Consider the following 23786-nt stretch of genomic DNA (forward strand, 5'->3'; position numbering starts at 1 on the left):
ACAACCCTGTAAGCGAGACAGCAAAAGAGACACAGATGTATAGAACAGTCTTTTGGACTCTGTGGGAGAGGGAGAGGGTGGGATGATTTGGGAATATGGCATTGAAACATGTATAGTATCATATATGAAATGAATCACCAGTCCAGTTTCGATGCATGATACTGGATGTTTGGGGCTGGTGCACTGGGATGACCCAGAGGAATGGTATGGGCAGGGAGGAGGCGGGGGGTTCAGATGGGGAGCACGTGTACACCCGTGGCAGATTCATGTTGATGTATGGCAAAACCAATATAATAGTGTAAAGTAATTAACCTCCAATTAAAATAAATAAATTTATATTAAAAAAAGAGAAAGGATATGGGTATTGCATCCTTCTTTTTAACTACTTTAAGAAAAGACAGCCCCACTTTTGCCAGATTGATTTTTGTTTATAAAATTCAGTCTCAAGTTTTCCAAGATGGCACAAATAAGGAAATAAACACAGTGTTTGTGACAAGCACTTAATTATTCTACTTCCGTAAAGAAAACAAAATCAAATAACTTTTATCATGTATTCATTACAATTACATATTCTCAAAATAGTCTGTGGATTGGCATCTATTTACAGAATACAATGATTATTTGATTGTCTTCTGGATAACATTTTCTTATATTTTTCATATTTTGCTTTACTTTTTTGTAGTTACCTAAACCATAGCGCTTACTTGATAGCTAAGCCTATGGATACCAAATTAAAGAAGTGCTATACAGAATTACTTTGAAACTGTACTTTAATACATAAAATGTTAAGGAAGTTAAAAGAATAATTATAAAATTGAATCTCAACTTTGTTTCAATTGCATCAGCACAAATAGAGGGATTATTGTGAAATGAATTAAGGATTTTTTTTTTTTTTTTAAAGGTGGTGAGAACTTCCAACTGTAGGAGTGCACTATATGGGGATTTGGCAGTGTGTGCCAGATATCAAAGTGGAGGTTATATGGAAAGTTGCTGACCTGACATCTAAAATACAGACTTTATTGATTGTGAAGAGTGTGAGATGTCTGGCATATTAGTCTTTACTATCAAGGGATTCATACTAACAGAGCTGTCATTTTAAGGATAATTACTAATTGAGACACACTGAAGAATGACCTTGTAAAAAATCTAGGCTTCTAAAGAGTTGGACATGACTGAGTGACTGAACTGAGCCTTAAAGTGCACACAAAATATTTAATAAATAGTAAGAAAAATAATGACAAAAGTTATACTTAGATCTTAAGCTAAACCAAAATTTTTTGGGTAAAACAGAGAATTCCAACATCTATGGCTGGTCAATTATATGAGTGAAATACATGTGTAGATTTTTTTTTTCTTTCTTTCTTAAAGATTTTAGTGAACATTTTGTCTTCAAACTTGAAAAGCAAAAGTTTAAATCCACACAAAATGAACATATTCTTAAAAGGGTATAATTGCCCAAGACTGAATCAGAAATAAACAGAAGAAAATATGAACAGACCAGTTATTGGTAATGAAATTGAATTAGTAATTTTAAAACACCAACAAAACAAAAGTTCAAGACTATTTTGCTTCACAGGTAAATTCTGAAACTATTCCAAAGAATTGCAGAGGAAGGAACACTTCTGAACTCATTTTATGAGAGCACCATTACCCTGATATCAAAGCCAGAAAAAAAAGATATCACAAAAAAGAAGATTATAGGGCGTTATCATCTATGAACATAGATGCAAAAATCCTCAACACAATGCTAGCAGAGTGACTACAACAATACATTGAAATAATAACACACACAAGTGGGGCATATCCCAGGGATGCAAGGTTTATTGAATATATGCAAATCAATCAGTGTGATCCACCATATTAGCAAATTGAAGAAGAAAATTTAAAAGAAAGAAAATTAAAGTGTCAGTCACTCAGTCATGTTCGACTCTTTGGGACTCCAAGAACTGTAGCCCACCAGGCTCCTCTATCCATGGATTTTCCAGGCAAGAATACTGGAGTGGGTAACCATTCTCTTCTCCAATGGATCTCCTGGCCCAAGAATCAAACCTTGGTCTTCTGCATTGCAGGCAGATTCTTTACCATCTAAGCCACCAGGGAAGCCATATGATCATCTCAATAGAAGCAGAAAAACCTTTTGATAACATTCAATATTCATTCAGTTCAGTTCAGTTCAGTCACTCAGTTGAGTCCGACTCTTTGCGACCCCATGAATCGCAGCAAGCCAGGCCTCCCTGTCCATCACCAACTCCTGGAGTTCACTCAAACTCAAGTCCATCGAGTCAGTGATGCCATCCAGTCATCTCATCCTCTGTCGTCCCCTTCTCCTCCTGCCCCCAATCCCTCCCAGCATCAGAGTTTTTTCCAATGAGTTAACTCTTCGCATGAGGTGGCCAAAGTACTGGAGTTTCAGCTTAGGCATCATTCCTTCCAAAGAAATCCCAGGGCCAATCTCCTTCAGAATGGACTGGTTGGATCTCCTGGCAGTCCAAGGGACTCTCAAGAGTCTTCTCCAACACCACAGTTCAAAAGCATCAATTCTTAGGCACTCAGCTTTCTTCACAGTCCAACTCTCACATCCATACGTGACCACTGGAAAAACCATAGCCTTGACTAGACGAACCTTTGTTGGCAAAGTAATGTCTCTGCTTTTCAATATGATATCTAGGTTGGTCATAACTTTCCTTCATTAGTGACTAAAATATGCAAAGAATGGCTATAGGGAAAACCCACATCAACATAGTAAAGGCCATCTATGACAAACCTCGGAGAAGGCAATGGCACCCCACTCCAGTACTCTTGCCTGGAAAATCCCATGGATGGAGAAGCCTTGTAGGTTGCAGTCCATGGGGTTGCTAAGAGCCAGACATGACTGAGTGACTTCACTTTCAGTTTTCAATTTCATGCATTGGAGAAGGAAATGGCAACCCACTCCAGTGTTCTTGCCTGGAGAATCCCAAGGATGGCGGAGCCCAGTGGGCTGCCGTCTATGGGGTGGCACAGAGTGGGACATGACTAAGCGACTTAGCAGCAGCATGACAAACCTACAGCTAATATTATACTCAATGGTGAAAAGGTGAAAGCATTCCCCCTATGATTAGCAACAAGACAAAGATGCCCACTCTCACCACTTTTATTCAGCAGAGTTTGGGAAGTTCTAGCCACAGCAATCGAAGAAAAATAAATAAAGGGCTTCCAAATTGTAAAAGACAAATAAAAACTGTTGCTGTTTGTAGATGACATGATTTTTATGCATGGAAGATCCAAAGATGGCACAAAAAACCACTAGATCTCATCAATGAATTTGATAAAATTGCAGAATAGAAAATTAATATACAGAAATCTATTGCATGATATTTGTCTTTGCCTTACTTCACTTAGTATGATAATCTCTAGGTCCAATCATATTGCTGCAAATTACATTATTTCATTCTTTTTAATAGCTAATATTCATTATATATATGTATACATATATATATATACACACACACACATATGTAATGGAATATGTGTGTATATATATAAGTTTTATCCATTCATCTGTTAATGAACAGTTCAATTGCTTCCATGTCTTGACTACTGTAATAGTGCTGCTATGAACAATAGGGTGCATACATCTTTTTGAATCAGAATTTTCATCTTTTCCATATATATGCCCCATAGTGGATTTGTGGGAGCATTTGATAACCATTTTTAGATTTTTAAGAAAACTCCATACTGTTTTCCATACTAGCTGCACCAATTTACATTCCCATCAACAGTATAGGAAGGTTCCCTTTTCTTCACACCCTCTCCAGCATTTATTACTTGGAGACATTTTTTTCGTGATTGTCATTCTGACCCGTGGAAGGTGTTAACTCATTGTAGTTTTGATTTGCATTTCTCTAATGATTAGCACTGATGAGCACCTTTTCATCTACCTATTGGCCATCTGTATGTCTTCCTTACATAAATCTCTATTTAGGTCTTCAATACATTTTTTGAAAGAGTTGCTTTTGTTTGTTTGTTTTTATATTGAACTGTATGAGCTGTTTCTGTATTTTGGAAATTAATCCTTGTTGATCACATTGTTTACAAATATTTTATCCCATTCTGTAGGTTGTATTTTAAAATTTTGTTTGTAGTTTCCTTTGTTGTATAAAAGCTTTTAAGTTTAATTAGGTCCCATTTGTTTATTTTTGCTTTCGATTCCACTACTCTAGGTGGGTAGTGGTGGTTTAGTTGCTGAGTTATGCTTGACTTTTGTGACACAATGGACTATAAACTAAACACATTGAATTAAATCTTAGTTACTGAACCAGAATCAAAGCAGCATGTGTTTCCAGACCTGTTTATGATGACTCTGAAAAATAAAACAGGAAATTTGAGAAGCTCTCAGTAAGGTACCACCTTTGAGTCTCAGTTTTCTGTGATATTTTAATTAATCTTTTTAGGTAACATTTTACACAAATTAATGTTTCTATTCTAAAAGAACATTGACTTTTTTCTATAATTAATTTATACACATATCTATATAATAGTGATCTTCAAAAATCATAGAAATATTTCATTGTAAATATTAGCTCATTTTCTTTTTATTTCAATGTATGACATTGCACTAGTTTAAAATAATGGGCAATAAAGCTGTATTTCACAATGAATTAGTATATTAATTATGAGAAAAATCAGGCCAGCCAATGCTTCTTCTTGTTTCCTTGAAATTTCAATGAATGCCATTTTACTCAAAAGTAGAGAACATTTTCAGATATCAAATAATGAGTAAATGTCCTAATTATGTGTGATAAATACACTTTATTGAAATTTGAATGTCTACTTTTATCAGTTGCTCTCAAAATGCTTTATGCAATTGAATTGCATATTTCCCATGCAATTAGTTGCACATTTTTCTTTCTATTGATTTAAAAATAACATATGCAAATGATTAAGATTATTTGAGGGAAAATATTATATAAGAACATACATTAAGTATATGGAGAGTCAGCGGAAATATATGCTATAAGTCTGACCTCAGTGATACATATCTGTAAAATCCATGCTCCTAAAATACTGTTTTTAAATTTCTAGGACTTAAAGGATATGTATGCAGATGAAAGAAACTTTCCATTTTGCTTGCAATTCATTAACACTACTCACAGTAAGTCAGTACTAGTATAAAGACTAGAGATGTCTTCAAGAAAATTAGTGATATGAAGGGAATATTTCATGCAAAGATGGGGACAATAAAGGACAGAAATGGAATGGATGTAACAGAAGCAGAAGATATTAAAAAGAGGTGGCAAGAATACACAGAAGAACTATACAAAAAAAATCTTCATGACTCAGATAACCATCATGGTATGATCATTCACTTAGAGCCAGACATCCTGGACTGGAAGCATCACTACCAACAAAGCTAGTGGAGGTGATGGAAATCCAGCTGAGCTATTTCAAATTCTAAAAGATGATGCTGTGAAAGTGCTGCACTCAATATGCCAGCAAATTTGGAAAACTCAGCAGTGGCCACAAGACTGGAAAAGGTCAGTTTTCATTCCAATCCCGAAGAAAGGCAATGCCAAAGAATGTTCACTCCCACACAATTGCATTCATCTCACATGCTAGCCGGACAAGGCAATGGCACCCTACTCTAGTACTCTTGTCTGGAAAATCTCATGGCCAGAGGAGCCTGATAGGCTGCAGTCCATGGGGTCGCTAAGAGTCGGACATGACTGAGCAACTTCACTTTCACTTTTCACTTTCATGCGTTGGAAAAGAAAATGGCAACCCACTCCAGTGTTCTTGGAGAATCGCAGGCATGGGGGAGCCTGGTGGGCTGCCGTCTATGGGGTCGCAAAGAGTCAGACACAAAAGCGACTTAGCAGCAGCACATACTAGCAAAGTAATGATCAAAATTATCCAAGCTAGCTTTCAATAGTATATGAACTGAAAAGTTCCAGATGTTCAAGCTGGATTTAGAAAAAACAGAGGAACCAGAGATCAAATTTCCAATATCCACTGGATTATAGAAAAGTCAAGAGAATTCCAGAAAAACATATACTTCTGCTTTATTGACTATGCCAAAGTCTTTGACTGTGTGGATCACAACAAACTCTGGAAAATTCTTAAAGAGATAGGAATACCAGACGACATGACCTTCTTCCTGAGAAATCTGTATGCAGGTCAAGAAGCAACAGTTAGGACTAGACAGGGAGCAACAGACTGGATACAAACTGGGAAAGGTGTACTTCAGGATGTATATAGTTACCCTGTTTATTTAACTTCAATTCAAAGTACATCATACAAAATGCCAGGCTGGATGAAGCACAAACTGGAATCAAGATTAACAGGGAAAATATCAATAGCCTCAGATATGCAGATGACACCACCCTTATAGCAGAAAGTGAAGAGGAACTAAAGAACCTCTTAATAAAAGTGAAAGAGGAGACTGAAAAAGCTTCCTTAAAACTCAACATTCCAAAAACTAAGATCATGGCATCCAGTTCCATCACTTCATGGCAAATAGATGAGGAAACAGTGGGAACAGTAACAGACTTTCTTTTCTTGGGCTCCAAAATCACTGCAGATGTTGACTACAGCCGTGAAATTAAAAGATGCTTGCTCCTTGGAAGAAAAGCTATGACAAACCTAGACAGCATATTAAAAAACAGAGATATTACTTTGCTGACAAATTCTGTCTAGTCAAAGCTATGGTTTTTCCAGCAGTCATGTATGGATGTAAGATTTGGACCATAAGGAAAGCTGAGCACCAAAGTATTTACACTTTTGAATGTGGTGTCAGAAAAGACTCGAGAATCCCTTGGACTGCAAGGAGATCAACCAGTGAATCCTAAAGGAAATCAGTCCTGAATATTCATTGGAAGGAATGATGCTGAAACTGAAGCTCCAATACTTTGGCAACCTAATTCAAAGAACTGACTCATTGGAAAAGACCCTGATGCTAGGAAAGATTGAAGGCAGGAGGAGAAGGGGATGACAGAGGATGAGATGGTTAGATAGAATCATGTTTGTGCAAGCTCTGTGATTTGGTGATGGACAGGGAGACCTGGCCTCCTGTAGTCAATGGGGTCAAAAAGAGACACTTTTGAGCAACTCAACTGAACTGACCTGTAAAGCCACTACCAATGCTGAATTAGCAAGTTCTAAATCATTGCCGTAACAGGAAATACAGTGTTAAATTCTAAGCCTCTGACCAAAGTACTTGCGTCAGTTTATCAATACACAACCTTGTTTCATTGGTCGTTCTCTTTAATGATACCTTGTTTAAGATAAATTATTGCTTCATTAATACTGAATTCATGGACAATAGCACAGTTACTCCTGCCTGAACAAATCTTACCTGACACATGTATTTTCTCTATGAGGCACATTGCAGATTTCTTAGTCAGTAGGAACACTAAACAGCACTTCAGCACTATGCTTGGGGGGCATTTTAAACAATGAAATTACCCTCAGAAAACACAAAAATGTGAAAAATATTTCACTGAATTGATCATGAAAAGTACACTTACATTTTCAGAGTTGAAACAAGAAGGCAAATATTACCCTGTGCCACCCCAGCTAGGAACTTGAGACACAAGACACTCTTTTCCTGCTCTGCCCATGTCCAGGAGTGCGAAGTGTGTACTGATTTGGAAGTTACGAACACATTGTAGTGAGTAGGTGAATTTACAAGTACAGAGTCCATGAAAAGTGATTAACTGTGCTTTTATTCTTAAGTTATCATCTGTATGCCGTTGATTACAAAACTACTCAAACCTTGACTGAGTCCTTGGATCCAGATTGTAAATTCCTTGAGAATTTCCATTTCAATGTGAATTTTAGAAATAATCCCAACTTTCCTCAAATTGAATTTTTCCTCTTAAAGAGCAAAATCTAACTTTCTGTATTCTGAATAGTATTTTAAATTAAAAAAAAATCACAATCAGCTTGAAGCTTTATTCATATTTTATGCTTCTATCTTTAACATGAGCCTCTAAGATCTGGCCTCAATTTTTCCATTCTTTTCCCTTACTCTTTAAACTCCAACCATTAGGATGCATTTAATTTCCTCAATATGCAATGTTATTTCTGGTCTCTGAGTCATTAAGCAACTTGTTTTCTCTGTGTTTGAAACACCTTTTACCCTCAACCTCTTTAATCTATGTAATTGGCCATTCTGCCCTGAGGATTTGTTTTACATATCACTACTTCAGAGAGACTGTTCTTGACTTTAAGGACTGTTTAGAACCACCTTCTTATATACTAATCATTGACTTTGACAATGCTCATTATAGTTGTAATATTTAGAGGGTTTAATTTTCATTGTTACACACTCAGCCTGGAAAAATATAAATGATTATATTCAGTTATTTAAGAAGCATTCTGCTTTTCGGCTACAAACCTGATGTCACTCAACTTAATCCTGCCACTCTTCCAATAAGATCAGCTATTTTAAGATTATATGATACTAATTGTATCAATTAAATTTAGTGTGCTGAAAGAGACTGCAAAATATAGAGAAGCTTTACTCATTCAGCAGTAAATTATCTCTCAACAACAGAAGTCTAGACAGTTTAGATTTACTTTGATCAAGTAATCCTGTGATCCAGTTCCCCTTTATACTATAGCTCTAACATTTCTGATCAGATCATCCTAAACTGCCTGTTTGAAGCTGGGTTTCCTTTGTATTTACATTATAGCCTATCAGTTGAGTTGCTCAATGTGTCCGACTCTTTGTGACCCCATGAATCGCAGCACGCCAAGCCTCCCTGTCCATCACCAACTCCCAGAGTTTATCCAAACTCATGTCCATTGAGTCAGTGATGCCATTTAACCATCTCATCCTCTGTCGTCCCCTTCTCTTCCTGCCCTCAATCTTTCCCAACATCAGTTTTTTCAAATGAGTCAGCTCTTCGCATCAGGTGGCCAAAAATACTGGCACTTCAGCTTCAACATCAATCCTTCCAATGAACACCCAGGACTGATTTCATTTAGATGAACTGGTTGGATCTCCTTGCAGTCCAAGGGACTCTCAAGAGTCTTCTCCAACACCACAGTTCAAATGCATCAATTCTTTGGCACTCAGCTTTCTTTATAGTCCAACTCTCACATCCATACATGACCACAGGAAAAACCATAGCCTTGACTAGATGGACCTTTGTTGACAAAGTAATGTCTCTGCTTTTGAATATGCTATCTAGGTTGGTCATAAATTTCCTTCCAAGGAGCAAGCATCTTTTAATTTCATGGCTGCAGTCACCTTCTGCAGTGATTTTGGAGCCCAGAAAAATAAAGTCAGCCACTGTTTCCACTGTTTCCCCATCTATTTGCCATGAAGTAATGGGGCCAGATGCCATGATCTTAGTTTTCTGAATGTTGAGCTTTAAGCCAACTTTTTCACTCTCCTCTTTCACTTTCATTCTTTGGCATTTCCTTTCTTTGGGATTGGAATGAAAACTGACCTTTTCCAGTCCTGTGGCCACTGCTGAGTTTTCCAAATTTGCTGATGTATTGAGTGCAGCACTTTCACAGCACCATCTTTTAGGGTTTGAAATAGCTCAATTGGAATTCCATCACTTCCACTAGCTTTGTTCGTAGTGATACTTCCTAAGGTCCACTTGTATAGATATATACATACAGGGAAAATGACTTATTTACATGGTAACCGTGTGTTTAATGGTCTGATAAACTTCGAGACTATTCCAAAGTGGCTATATTATTTTATATTCCCACAGATCCTAATACTTAATATCTAGATTATCAGTCTCTCCCATTGGAATTAGCACACTTATTTCTAGTCAAATTTCCTTGTGATGTCCTTGGCTTTAGTATTGTGGCAATGGTGGTTTCAGAGAATGAGTTGGGAAGGGTTTTCTCAATTTTTCTTAAGAATATTTTGTAAAGATTTGGTATTTGTTCTTTTCCAAATGCTGGGTAGAAGTGTGTCCTGTAAATAAAGCTGGTTCAAGTATTTTGTCTAGTCTGACAGTATTTGCATTTGGTCAGACTATTTAATCTATTACTTTTAATTTTGTCATTGATATAGTTGAATTCATGTCTGCCATTCACTTTTTAAATTTTCTATAACTTTCATGATTTTTTGTTCCTCTATTTCTTCTTTACTTTCACATTAAGTAAATATATTCTAATATAGTAGTTTAATTTTACTTAATGATTATTTTCATTATTATACTATATTCTAATACTGCTTTATCATTTACCATGTACATTTGAATTTATCTGAATCAACTTCTGATTTATAATAGCTGAATTCTTGTGATATAAAATGTTACTCCTATGTAACTCTATTAACTTTTCCCCTTTTTTGTGGTATTATAATTGTATGTATTATATCTACTAGTATTTTAAAACAAAGAATACATAATTACTACATTTTTATCTGTAGTCATTTCCTTGCTTCCATTCACCCTCTTTGTGCTATTGCTAATATATATTACAATTAAATTATATTTCAATATTTTTTATTCTTGGTTTTATATATGTATATAATTTTATGCAATTGCCTGATTTATAAATATTTATGTACATATATTTGTGTGTGTATATGTATATATGTATAGATGTAATTTTATTCAATTATCTTAAATCAGTGAAGATAAGAAAGAGGAAAAATATTAATTCCTCAGTCTTGTAAAATTATGTAATTACATTCACTGACTTTTCTTTTTCCATGTGGTTGAGAATTATCATCTGGTGTTACTTGCTTTCAGCCTGAAGAACTTCCTTTAGTATTTCTTGGAAGGGCAGTTTAGTTTCAACAGATTCTCAGTTTTGTTGTTTGTTTCTTTTTGCTTTTCTTAATCTAGAAGAGTTTGTCTTAGCTTTTACTTATGAGCAATTTTACTGGCTATAGAATTTTTGTTTGACACTTTTGTTCTTTGAGCACTTTATTATTTGAGCATGTGCTTTCTGGAATTCATTGCTTCTGCTGAGAAGTCATTATTAATCCTGCTGAGGTTCTTTTGTAAGTGATGAGTCATTTATCTCTTGCTGCTTTAGAAAAACTCTTTAAATTAAAGTACAGTTGATTTATTTACAATGTTGTTAGTTTTAGGTGTACAGCAAAGTAATATATCTTATATATATATGTACATATCTTTAATATAAACATACGTGTATGTACATATATGGAAAATGTGGTTATATAAACATAAGGGAATATGTACAGACATATATATGTGTGTATATATACACACCTATATAGGTTTCCCAGGTAGCATTTGTGGTAAAGATCGCACACCAATGCAGGAGACTTAGGTTTGATCCCTGAGTTGGGAAGATCCCCTGGAGGATGAAATGGAAACCCACTTTAGTATTCTTGCCTGGAGATTCTTATGGACAGAGGAACCTGGTGGGCTACAGTTCATAGGGTCACACAGAGCCAGACATGACTGAAGTGACTTAGCACAAATGTATATATATATATATATATATATATGTGTGTGTGTGTGTGTGTGTGTGTGTGTGTGCGTGTGTATAATGTATATATACATGCATACACAAATATATATATATATATATATGTGCTTTTTCAGATTTTTTTCCATATAGGTTATTACAAATATTGACTATAATTCTCTGTGCTATATATTATGTCCTTGTTAGTTGTCTATTTTATATAGTAGTGTATATATGCTAATCCTAAATTTCTAATTTATTCCTCCCCCAACTTTCCCCTTTTGTACCATAAGTGGTTTTTCTATGTCTATTTCTGTTTTGTGTATATATTTTCATTTTTATCATTTTTTTAGATTCCACATATAAGTGATATCGTATATTTTTATTTCTCTCTCTGGCTTACTTCATTCACTATAATGGTCCCTAGGTCCATCCATATTGCTGAAAATGGCATTTTTTTCCCATTGATTTTTATGGCTAAATAATATTGCCTTATATTTATAAACCATATCTTCTTTATTCATTCATCTTTTGGGAGATATTCAGGTTGCTTCCATGTCTTGGTGATTGTAAATAATGTTGCAGTTTTAATGTGATGTTTCCGTAAATTTATTGGTGTTTGTCCTATTTGTAATTCAGTTAGCTTCCAGAATTGTAGATTGTATTTCATCAAATTAAGATGGTTTTTTAGGCATTATTTTCTAACACTTTTTATACTCCTTTCTCTCTCCTCTTTCTGTAGTACCCATTATATGTATTTTGTGTGCTTACAAGTCTCTAACATTTTTCTTAAGCTCTCTCTATTTTATTTTTTTCATCTTTTTTTTTAAGCTTACCTGATCTCTAGCAATCTCTCTACAACTTAGCTTATCTTTCTTCTGCCATTTTATTCTTTTTATTTTTTTTATTTTTTAAATTTTTTATTCCTTTATTTCTCATGTGTTCCCCATCCTGAACCCTCCTCCCTCCTCCCTCCCCATACCATCCCTCTGGGTCTTCTGCCATTTTAAATCTATTGAGCCACTCTAGTAAATTTTTTATTTCAATGGATAAACTTTATAATTCCATAATTTCCATTTGGTTCTTGTTTATGGTCTCTGTTTATATTATCTGTGTTATGTGATATTGTCATTATATCATCATTTTACTTTTTAAATCATGATTTCCTTTAGTTCTATAAACATGTTTATAATGGTTGCTTTAAAATCTTATAAGTCAAACATGTGTTTCCCTTACAGGAGTTTCTTTTTCTTCTTCTTTTTTTGAAATGTGTGCTTATCCTGCTCTTTGCACCGCATTTTCCCCTTTCTTTTCATGCCTTATCATTTTTTTGTGAGAAACTGGACATTTTAGATAATGTTTTGTACCAACATTAGACATCCTGGAATGCAGAGCCAAGTAGGCCTTGAGAAGCATTACTATGAATAAACCTAGTAGAGGTAATGAAATTCCAGCTGAGCTATTTCAAATCCTAAATGCTGATGCTGTTAAACTGCTGCACTCAATATGCTGGCAAATTTGGAAAAGTCAGCAGTGGTTACAGGACTGGAAAAAGTCAATTTCTATTTCAAGCCCGAAGAAGGACAATGCCAAAGAATGTTCAAACTACCACAAGATTGTCCTCATTTCACATGCTAGCAAGGTAATGCTCAAAGTCCTTCAAACTAGGCTTCAGTATATGAAGTTCTTCATGTATATGAACTGAGACCTTCCAGCTGCACAACCTGGACTTAGAAAAGGCAGAGGAATCAGAGATCATATTGCCAATATCCATTGGATCATAGAAAAAGCACGGAAATTCCAGAAAAAAAAATCTGCTTCATTGACTATGCTAAAGCCTTCGACTGTGTGGATCACAATAAACTGTGGAAAATTCTTAAAGAGATGGGAATACCAGAATGCCTTACTTGCCTTCTGAGAAATCTGTATGCAGGCCTAGAAGCAACAGTGAGAACCAGTCATGGAACAATGAATTGATTCAAAATTGGGAAAGGAGTACATCAGGCTATATATTATCACCTTGCTTATTTAACTTATATGCAGTGTACATCATGGGGCATGCCATGCTGGATGAATCACAGTCTGGAGTCAAGTTTTCTGGGAGAAATATCAATAAACTCAGATATGCAGATGAAATCACACTAATGGCAGAAAGAAAAGTAGAACTTTGCTTCAGGAGAAGGGAAAGAGCCTCTTGAAGGTGAAAGAGGGGAGTGAAAAATCTGTCTTAAAACTCAAAATTCAAAAAACAAAGATCATGGCATCCAATCCCATCACTTTTCAGCAAATAGATGGGGAAACAATGGAAACAGTGAAAGACTTTATTTTCCTGGGCTCCAAAATCACTGTGGGTCGTGACTGCAGCCAAGAAGTTAAAAGACGCTTGCTCCATGGAAGAAAAGCCATGAAAAACTTAGATAACGTATTAAAAAGCAGAGATATCACTTTACTGACAAAGATCTATCTAGTCAAATCTATGTTTATTACTACTGGTGTTTCCAGTAGTAATTTACGGATGTGAGAGTTGGACCATAAAGAAGGCTGAGCACAGAAGAACTGATGCTTTTGAACTGTGGTATTAGAAAAGACTTTTCAGAGTCACTTGCACAGTGAGGAGATCAAACTATTCAGTCCTAGAGGAAGTTATCCCTGGATATTCATAGGAAGGACTGATGCTGAAGCTGAAGGTTCAATACTTTGGCCACCTGTTGGGAAGAGCCAACTCATTGGAAAAGACTCTGATGCTGGGAAAGGGTGAAGGCAGAAGAAGAAGGGGAAAATAGAGGATGAGGTGGATGGCATCATCAAGACAATGGATGTGAGTTTGCACAAACTCTGAGAGAAAGTTAAGGACAGGGAAACCTGACATGCTGCAGTCCACGGGGTCACAAAGATTGAGACACAAGTCAGTGACTGAACAACAATAACAACTTTGGTTACTTCCTCTCTGATCCCTTTAGGCCTATTATCATCATTTTTTTTTTTTTTTTAATGTTTGAAGGTGAAAGTCATTCATTAGAGTCCAACTCTTTGTGACCCCATGGACTGTAGTCCATGGTATTCTCCAGGCCAGAATACTGGATTGGGTAACCTTTCATTTCTCCAGGGAATCTTCCCAACCCAGGGATCAAAACCATGTCTCCTGCATTGCAGGTGGATTCTTTACCAGCTGAGCCACAAGGGAAGCCCAAATGAAAGTGAAAGTGTCTCAGTCCTGTCTGACTCTTTGCAACCCCATGGACTATACAGTCTACTGAGTTCTCCAGGCCAGAATACTTGAGTGAGTAACTTTTTCTCTTCTCCCGCAGATCTTCCCGACCCAGGAATCAAACCGGGGTCTCCTGCATTGCAAGCAGATTCTTTACCAACTGAGCTATCAGGGAAGCCCTTTTTTATGTTTAGTGACTAGTGGAATATTTAGTGCTGTCTACCTCCTACCCCCCTCAACGTGTTTACCCACAGATAGACACATAGACACACATAGTGTTCAGCCTTAAATGGTTTCACTCATCAAATACCAATTATGCAAGGATGGCAGTGATTTAGATAGAAATCTCATACCTGACCATGAAGTGAAGTGAAGTGAAGTCCCTCAGTCATGTCCAACTCTTGCGATCCCATGGACTGTAGCCTACCAGGCTCCTCCGTCCATGGGATTCTCCAGGCAAGAATACTGGATTAGGTTGCCATTTCCTTCTCCAGGGGATCTTCCCAACCCAGGGATCGAACTCGGGTCTCTGGCATTGCAGGCAGACGCTTTAACCTCTGAGCCACCTGACCATAAACAACTGTTAAATTGCACTAGCTGATTATTCTGTTGTTTTCAATAATTCCTTGGAGCATAAATTAATCCAATAAATTCTACAAACTAATCAAATTCTGGATCCTTTCAAAGAATAGTTGAGATTACTGTTTTGTTTGTTTGTTTTGACTCTAAGAGGACTCTGTTCACCTGTCTTATTCCAAGTTTATAGAAATGTGTGTTAGATCCTCAGTCGTGACTGACTCTTTGTGAACCCATGGCCTGTATCCCACCAGGCTCCTCTGTCCATGGAATTCTCCAGGCATGAATAGTGGAGTAAGTAGCCTTTCCCACTTGGCCACCTGATGTGAAGAACTGACTCTCTGGAAGAAATCCTAATGCTGGGAAAGATTGAAGGCAGGAGGAAAAGGGGATGACAGTGGGTGAGATGATTGGATGGCATCACCAACTTGATGGACGTGAGTTTGAGCAAACTCTGGGTGTTGGTAATGGACAGGAAAGCCTGGTGTGCTGCAGTCCATGGGGTCACAAAAAGTCAGACATGACTGAGCAACTGAACTGAACTGAGCCATTCTCTTCTCTAGGAGATCTTCCTGACGCAGAGGTCAAATCTGGGTTTCCTGCTTGCAGACTGTCTCCCTGCACTGCAGGTAGATTCTTACTGTCTGAGCCACCAGGGTAGCCCAGGTTTATAGGAATAGCTAAAAACTAATTGGCCTTCAGTTTATTCTATTTTGGATCTCCTCTTAAATTTCTCTCACCACAATCTTAACAGTTCTTGAGAGTGACTTTGGTCTTAAACTTCTTCACTCTTTGTTGCGAATGAATTCAGTTTCTTTGGGACAAGGTCAAGAGCTATCTGTTTTATGATCCATTTTGCCTTATCTATTTCAGGGAACATTTCTGAGATTGGGCTTTGGGGCTGATGATAAGGACAATACCAGGCTTATTTGTGAGTTGCACCTCTAGGCTAGGGGCTGAGCAGTTATTGGGTGGGCAGCAGCCTGTAGTCCTTTTGACTTGCCTGTCCTGGCATCAAATGGCAGTCTCAGAAGCTAGGAGAGCAGTGATGAGGGCACCCATATTCTCAACGTGCCATACTCAAAGTAGACTCTCCATTTCACAAGAGGGGGTTAAGAACAAGAAGGAATTCTCTAACTCTCTACCACATTTTCTTAAGCTTTGCTTTAGCAACAGAGAGCTTGGGACAAGATGAGAAATGCTGGAATCTTCTTCTTTCTAGGTGAAAGCCCTCCATCTGGATTCTGAGGGTGGGATCCTAGCTTTCCTGAGTTTAGTCAGCCAGAGTGGAGTCCCTGCCATGTTGATCTAGAAGGAGAGAGGGGAAATTATTGGTTCAAATAAAAAACTCTCACCTTTCTAATTGAAATTTTGTAGATGTGTAGATATTTCTTAATTTGCTGTCATCTCTTAGGATCATTGGAGAAGGAAATGGAAACCCACTCCAGTGTCCTTGCCTGGAGAATCCCAGGGACGGGGGAACCTGGTGGGCTGGCGTCTATGGGGTTGCACAGAGTCGGACACGACTGAAGCGACGCAGCAGCTTAGGATCATTTACAGAAGCTTTAAAATTCCTGTGTATAATTTTTTATCAGTTTCACTGGAAAAGAGTCCAGAGAAGCTCCTCATACTCTTTTGTTGGAGGTAAATCTGTTGAGTTGATTTGACTGAAAGAGGAATCCTGTCTTAAGTACCAAATTTTGACTTCTGAGGTCCCTCCCATCCAACGCAATTATTCTGTTTCCTTTTCTTTGTTCCTTACATTAGTTTCTTTTTAATATTTCAAATCTAAAGTCTAATGACCACATGCTTTTCCCCCAAGTTGTTCATATCATTTTTGGTAATAAAGAACCATATTATACTGGCTCATTCTTAAATGGTAAAATGAGTTTAACTTCCTCTTTCATTGTTGCATGAAAACATGGAAACATGTTTAGACTTAAAAAATAACTGGAAAAATGTGAAAATTATTTTCTCTCATAATTATTATGTTTGAAGTTTATATATTAAATATGCATGACTTAAAACATGAGCAATGTCAGATGATGCATCACAAGACACTCAAATTTTCAGAAAAGTGAGATATCTCCTTTGATAAACATGTGTCAGACAACAAACACAATGACTATGATAAGCCCACCTATTTGATTAGTCTTGAACACATGAAAATTGACTTATATGTTGCCGAAATACCACACAAATTAAAACTTATGTCTCTATGTAGTACTTTTAATTCACAGGAAGATTTTAAGAGTGACTTAGACTTATTGCAAAGGTGAAAATGAATAAAATATAATAGCTTGAGTCAGTTTACATGCTGCTTTAGAAACATACATTAGTTTTATTTTATATCTTTCCAGAAGACAGATGGTTATTAGCTAAGCTTTAAAATGAAACTTGTATACTAACCAAGTAACAAGCAAAATGCTCAATATTACATTGACATAATTTAACAACTGCAATTACTGGGCAAGGCAGTCTATGAAATTAATGACCTTTGCATGCAGAACTTCTAAACATATACTGTAGCGATTGGGAGAGGTGTGTTAAGCTTAAATCCACAATAATATCTAATAGATTCTGTCCCCAAGTTACTAACTCAATCTCTGGTATAAAATGAGAGTATTAGCATTTCAAGAGTTAAGAAAGTTACTAAGTACCTCATTTTCTACTAATAGATTTTTAATTACAGGGAGAATTAAGCTTGTGAAATAATGGACATACTAATTTTCTGCTTCAAAATACAATCATATAAACTGTTTAATTCTTAAATGTTGTTAAGCCAGGTAATTGTGACAGTAGTATTGACTTTAGAAAGTTTTTTTTTTTTTTTTCAGAAACTGAAATTGGATGGATGTTCACAAGTTTTAGTTATATAAATTATTTTTTGAAAAGTAACTTTTTTAGATAAGCACTGTTCTAATTGAAAATAATAAATTGCTATGAAAATAATACTAGTTGGCATTTATAAAGTTATACATTTCAACTCAGTTTGAAATGGTTTACAAAAAATTTTTAATTCTTACCTCGTATTTCTTATGCAGCTTGCTATAAAAACTGTTCTAGTTGAAAAAGATAATATCTCTATTTCCATTTTAGTAGATTACCTTAGTAGTGTAGAACTCAGCATCCAAGTAAGAGTTCTGCTTGTCATGTCTAATGAGTGCTGCCTGGAAGCTGATGGCAGAGTATTAGCATTTTTCAAATTTATATGATCAGCCTATCCTATCTAGACTCATTTGCAGTGATAGATAGATTAATAAGACTTCCCTGTACTTGTTTTCTTCTTTATACCTTTTAAAGCAAAATAGCTGGATCTTCTGAAGATTTGAAAGAATGATCATATAAATTATTTTGGTTCATTCTGAAATGACACCTCATTCTTAGCTCCCACCAGAAACTGTCAGCATCTTCAGAGTGAAAAACAGAATATAATTTCAAAATCAAATTAGACTTAGAGGAGGGGAAAAATAACTGGATAAGACAGCTGAAAGCAGTGGAGGAAAAACAGCTAAACCATAATAAAGTTTGAAGTTCATTATTCTAGATAATAAATCATTAAGCATAATTTTAAAGGGATAGTTATTAATAGGTGGCATAAGTACTATCAAGTGATTATAATGGTTATATATTATTATAAGTATAATTATTTTTGGAGGAGGCAGTAGAAGAAATCATCATGGGATTAGTTCCCCACACTGATTCCAACAAATATTTATGTCCTAGGAAAAGAAAAATTTGTAATTAGAAAGTTAAAGAACAATATAATAGTGAAGCACAAAAGACTTATTGAGATAAGAGAATCAAGCAGAATGACACAATGGAATCCTTGAATGATGGGGTTAAGAAGGATTACACTGTGATCTCAAAGGTTTTGTGTTTTTGAAAGCCAGGGAAATAAGAATCTGGTCAGAGAGTTATGTTATCACCTAAGACATTTGCAACATTGACTTCATTGGCATTGACATGTTTCTGTGACTTTGTGGGCTGCAGACATTTATGAGTAGACTAGCATACATTACTCATGAGCACAGATGGGATGCCCTGATATAATAAACAGTGATATTTTGGGATGACAAACAATTTTTGTTAGGTAAGACTTAGAGGCATGCCTTTTTTTGAGAATGAAATTTATACAGTGATTTATGCCCATAATCTGATGAAGCATGAGGATAGGAGGTTTCAGTAGTGTATTAAAAATGTAGTATCCAAAAGCATAATCTATTTGGAAGGGGAAAAATCATGGAAAACTAATTACAGTTCAGTCCTGGCAGTTACTTAAGTCAATTCTGCCTTCATTCCATTGGGCAGAGTTGCATAACACAAACCCAAATAACTGCACAAGGAGAAAGCAAATGAACTCAGCCACATATCTCAGGATACACATTAACAAAAAACTAAAGTATCAATATTCAGCAAAAATGCAAATAGTTACTAAGCATATAAAGATGTTAAAATTCACTGTGTGTGTAATAAAAAATTCAAACAAAATATGTTGAGAAATTACTCTTAGTAAACATGTATGAAATTCATTTCAACACAAACATTTTGAGGTTTTACTTCAAGAATTTTAAAAATCTCTTAACATTGTTACTTGATTTCAACAGTTTTTTATAAAATAATATGAAATGTAGACAAATATTTATTAGTAAATATGCCATTATAATATCATCTGAAGCACTGACTAGGTTGAATTTTTAATAATGTTATTTCTAAATGCATGAGTTTTACGTTTTTTTCTTCTCTTTTGTATTTGTTTATGTTATGCAAGTTCACTGATATTAGATTATGTTATTTTAACGTATTTTTAACAAAGGGACAAAAAACAATTTCATCAGTAAGGATTAAGTTCTGCTTGAATAAAAGAAACACAAAATAAAAATGACATCCCAGAGCAGAAATTGTGTTCTCAGTTAACAGGAGACACGTAGCCAGGACTGACTGAATGGTAGCTCAGTTTCATGAGATTCTCAGGGGCCTAGCTTATTTCTATAACACCTTTCCACGATGCACCTAATATAAACATCATCTTCATGGTGGGTAGGTCGGTAGGTGCCCAATATGCTACTGGAGATCAGTGGAAAAATAACTCCAGAAAGAATGAAGAGACAAAAACAAAGAAAAAACAACACCCAGTTGTGGATATGGAGAGCAATATTGCCTAGGAACCTGGAATGTAAGGTCCATGAATCAAGGCAAATTGGAAATGGTCAAACAGAATACGGCAAAAATGAGTATCAACATTCTAGGAATCAGCAAACTAAGATGGACCAGAATGGATGAATTTAACTCAGATGACCGTTATATCTACTACTGTGGGCAGGAATCCCATAGAAGAAATGGAGTAGCCATCATAGTCAACAAAAGAGTCCAAAATGCAGTACTTGGATGCAATCTCTAAAAGAACAGAATGATCTTTGTGAATTTCCAAGGCAAACCATTCAATATCACGGTAATCCAAGCCTATGCCCCAAACAGTAACTCTGAAGAAGCTGAAGCTGAACGGTTCTATGAAGACCTACAAGACCTTTTAGAACTAACACCCCAAAAAGATGTCCTTTTCATTATAGGGGACTGGAATGGAAAAGTAGGAAGTCAAGAAACACCTGGAGTAACAGGAAAATTTGGCCTTGGACTACAGAATGAAGTAGGGCTAATAGAGTTTTGCCAAGAGAATATACTGGTCATAGCAAACATCCTCTTCCAGCAACACAAGAGAAGACTCTACACATGGACATCACCAGATGGTCAACACCAGAATCAGATTGATTATATTCTTTGCAGCCAAAGATGGAGAAGCTCTATACAGTCAGCAAAAACAAGACCAGGAGCTGACTGTGGCTCAGATCATGAACCCCTTATTGCCAAATTCAGGCTGAAATTGAAATTTGGGAGAACCACTAGACCATTCAGGTATGACCTAAATCAAATCCCTTATGATTATACAGTGGAAGAGAGAAATAGATTTAAGGGACTAGATCTGATAGAGTGCCTGACGAACTATGGATGGAGGTTCGTGACATTGTACAGAATACAGGGATCAAGACCATCCCCAAGAAAAAGAAATGCAAAAAAGCAAAATGGCTGTCTGAGGAGACATTACAAATAGCTGTGGAAATAAGAGAAGTGAAAAACAAAGGAGAAAAGAAAAGATATCTCCATTTGAATGCAGAGTTCCAAAGAATAACAAGGAGAGATAAGAAAGCCTTCCTCAGTGATCAGTTCAAACAAATAGAGGAAACCAATAAAGCAGGAAAAACTAGAGATCTCTTTAAGTAGATTAGAGCTATCAAGGGAACATTTCCTGCAAAGATGGGCTCAATAAAGGACAGAAATGGTATGAACCTAACAGAAGCAGAAGATATTAAGAGGTGGCAAGAATACACAGAACTGTACAAAAAAGATCTTCATGACCCAGATAATCAAGATGGTGTGATTACACCTAGAGACAGACATCCTGGAATGTGAAATCAAGTGGGCCTTAGGAAGTATCACTACAAACAAAGCTAGTGGAGGTGAGAGAATTCCAGTTGAGCTATTTCAAATCCTGAAAGATGATGCTGTGAAAATGCTGCACTTTATATGCCAGCAAATTTGGAAAACTCAGCAGTGGCCACAGGAATGGAAAAGGCCAGTTTTCATTCCAATCCCAAAGAAAGGCAATGCCAAAGAATGCTCAAACTACCACACAATTGCACTCATCTCACACGGTAGTAAAGTAATGCTCAAAATTCTCCAAGCCAGGCTTCAGCAATATGTGAACCATGAATTTCCAGATGTTCAAGCTGGTTTTAGAAAAGGCAGAGGAACCAGAGATCAAATTGCCAACATCCGCTGGATCATGGAAAAAGGAAGAGAGTTCCAGAAAGACATCTATTTCTGCTTTATTGACTATGCCAAAGCCTTTGACTGTGTGGATCACAATAAATTGTGGAAAATTCTGAAAGAGATGGGAATACCAGACCACCTGACCTGCCTCTTGAGAAATCTGTATGCAGGTCAGGAAACAACAGTTAGAACTGGACATGGAACAACAGACTGTTTCCAAATAGGAAAAGGAGTATGTCAAGGCTGTATACTGTCACCCTGCTTATTTAACTTATATACAGAGTATATCATGATAAACGCTGGGCTGAAGGAAGCACAAGCTGGAATCAAGATTGCCGGGAGAAATATCAATAATCTCAGATATGCAGATGGCACCACCCTTATGGCAGAAAGTGAAGAAGAGCTAAAGAGCCTCTTGATGAAAGTGAAAGAGGAGAGTGAAAAAGTTGGCTTAAAGCTCAACATTCAGAAAACTAAGATCACAGCATCCAGTCCCATCACTTCATGGCAAATAGATGGGGAAACAGTGGAAACAATGTCAGACTTTATTTTTCTGGGCTCCAAAATCTGTGCAGATGGTGATTGCAGCCATGAAATTAGAAGACACTTACTCCTTGGAAGGAAAGTTATGACCAACCTAGATAGCATATTAAAAAGCAGAGACATTACTTTGTCAACAAAGGTCCATCTCGTCAAGGCTATAGTTTTTCCAGTAGTCATATATGGATGTGAGAGTTGGGCTATAAGGAATGCTGAGCACAGAAGAATTGATACTTTTGAACTGTGGTGTTGGAGAAGACTCTTGAGAATTCCCTGGTCTGCAAGGAGATCCAACCTGTCCATCCTAAAGGAGATCAATCTTGGGTGTTCATTGGAAAGACTGATGTTGAACCTGAAACACCAATATTTTGGCCACCTAATGTGAAGAGCTGACTCATTTTAAAACACCCTATTGTTGGAAAGGTTGAAGGCAGGAGAAGTAGGGGACGACAGAGGGTGAGATGGTTAGCTGGCATCACCAACTCAATGGACATGAATCTGGGTAAACTCCAGGAGTTGGTGATGGACAGGGAGGCCTGGCGTTCTGCAGTTCATGGGGTCTCAAAGAATCGAACACGACTGAGCAACTGAACTGAACTGAACTGACTTCTCCTATTGCAGCATTCATGGTAAATAAAACAGGAAACTGGTGATTGGCAAGAAAGCAGGGCAGAGTGAAATAAACCTCACTATTTTTGCTATCTATATGTATATATAAACAAATATCAAGATATCTGAATAATTTAAACATTCTGTTGATGAAGAATATAAATTTTAATGTTTAAAGTGTTTTAAATCACAACCAGATTGTAAAAGAATCTTTGAAAGAGAAAATGAAGATAAATGCTGAAAGACAGTTTTATAGTAAGAGATAAAAGAAGGTAAATTTTCATTTAGTATGTTCAGTAAAATATCCAGTTGAAAATCTAGACAGGACATTGTCAGAGTATACATGAATTGGATATAAGAAAGAAAATATTGAAAGTCTAGGAGCATTAAAATACTACCTAAGAACTTTACCATTAATTACATCCAGTTTATTAAAATTGAACTATAAGAAAATTTAAAAGTAGATTGTCTAGATGACAAGAAATAAGTCAAGATCTCATGAAATGACTTTTTTTCCTATATGAAGTTATTATAATTGTAAATCTACAATGCAGTGGAGACAGAGAGAACACCAGAGTGAGTGAGAGCAAGGCATCTTGTAGCTCACTGTGAGATACATTTAAATACTCTA

The sequence above is a fragment of the Bos taurus genome, chromosome 2 (genome assembly GCF_002263795.3).
Source record: "Bos taurus isolate L1 Dominette 01449 registration number 42190680 breed Hereford chromosome 2, ARS-UCD2.0, whole genome shotgun sequence".
NCBI lineage: Eukaryota > Metazoa > Chordata > Mammalia > Artiodactyla > Bovidae > Bos > Bos taurus.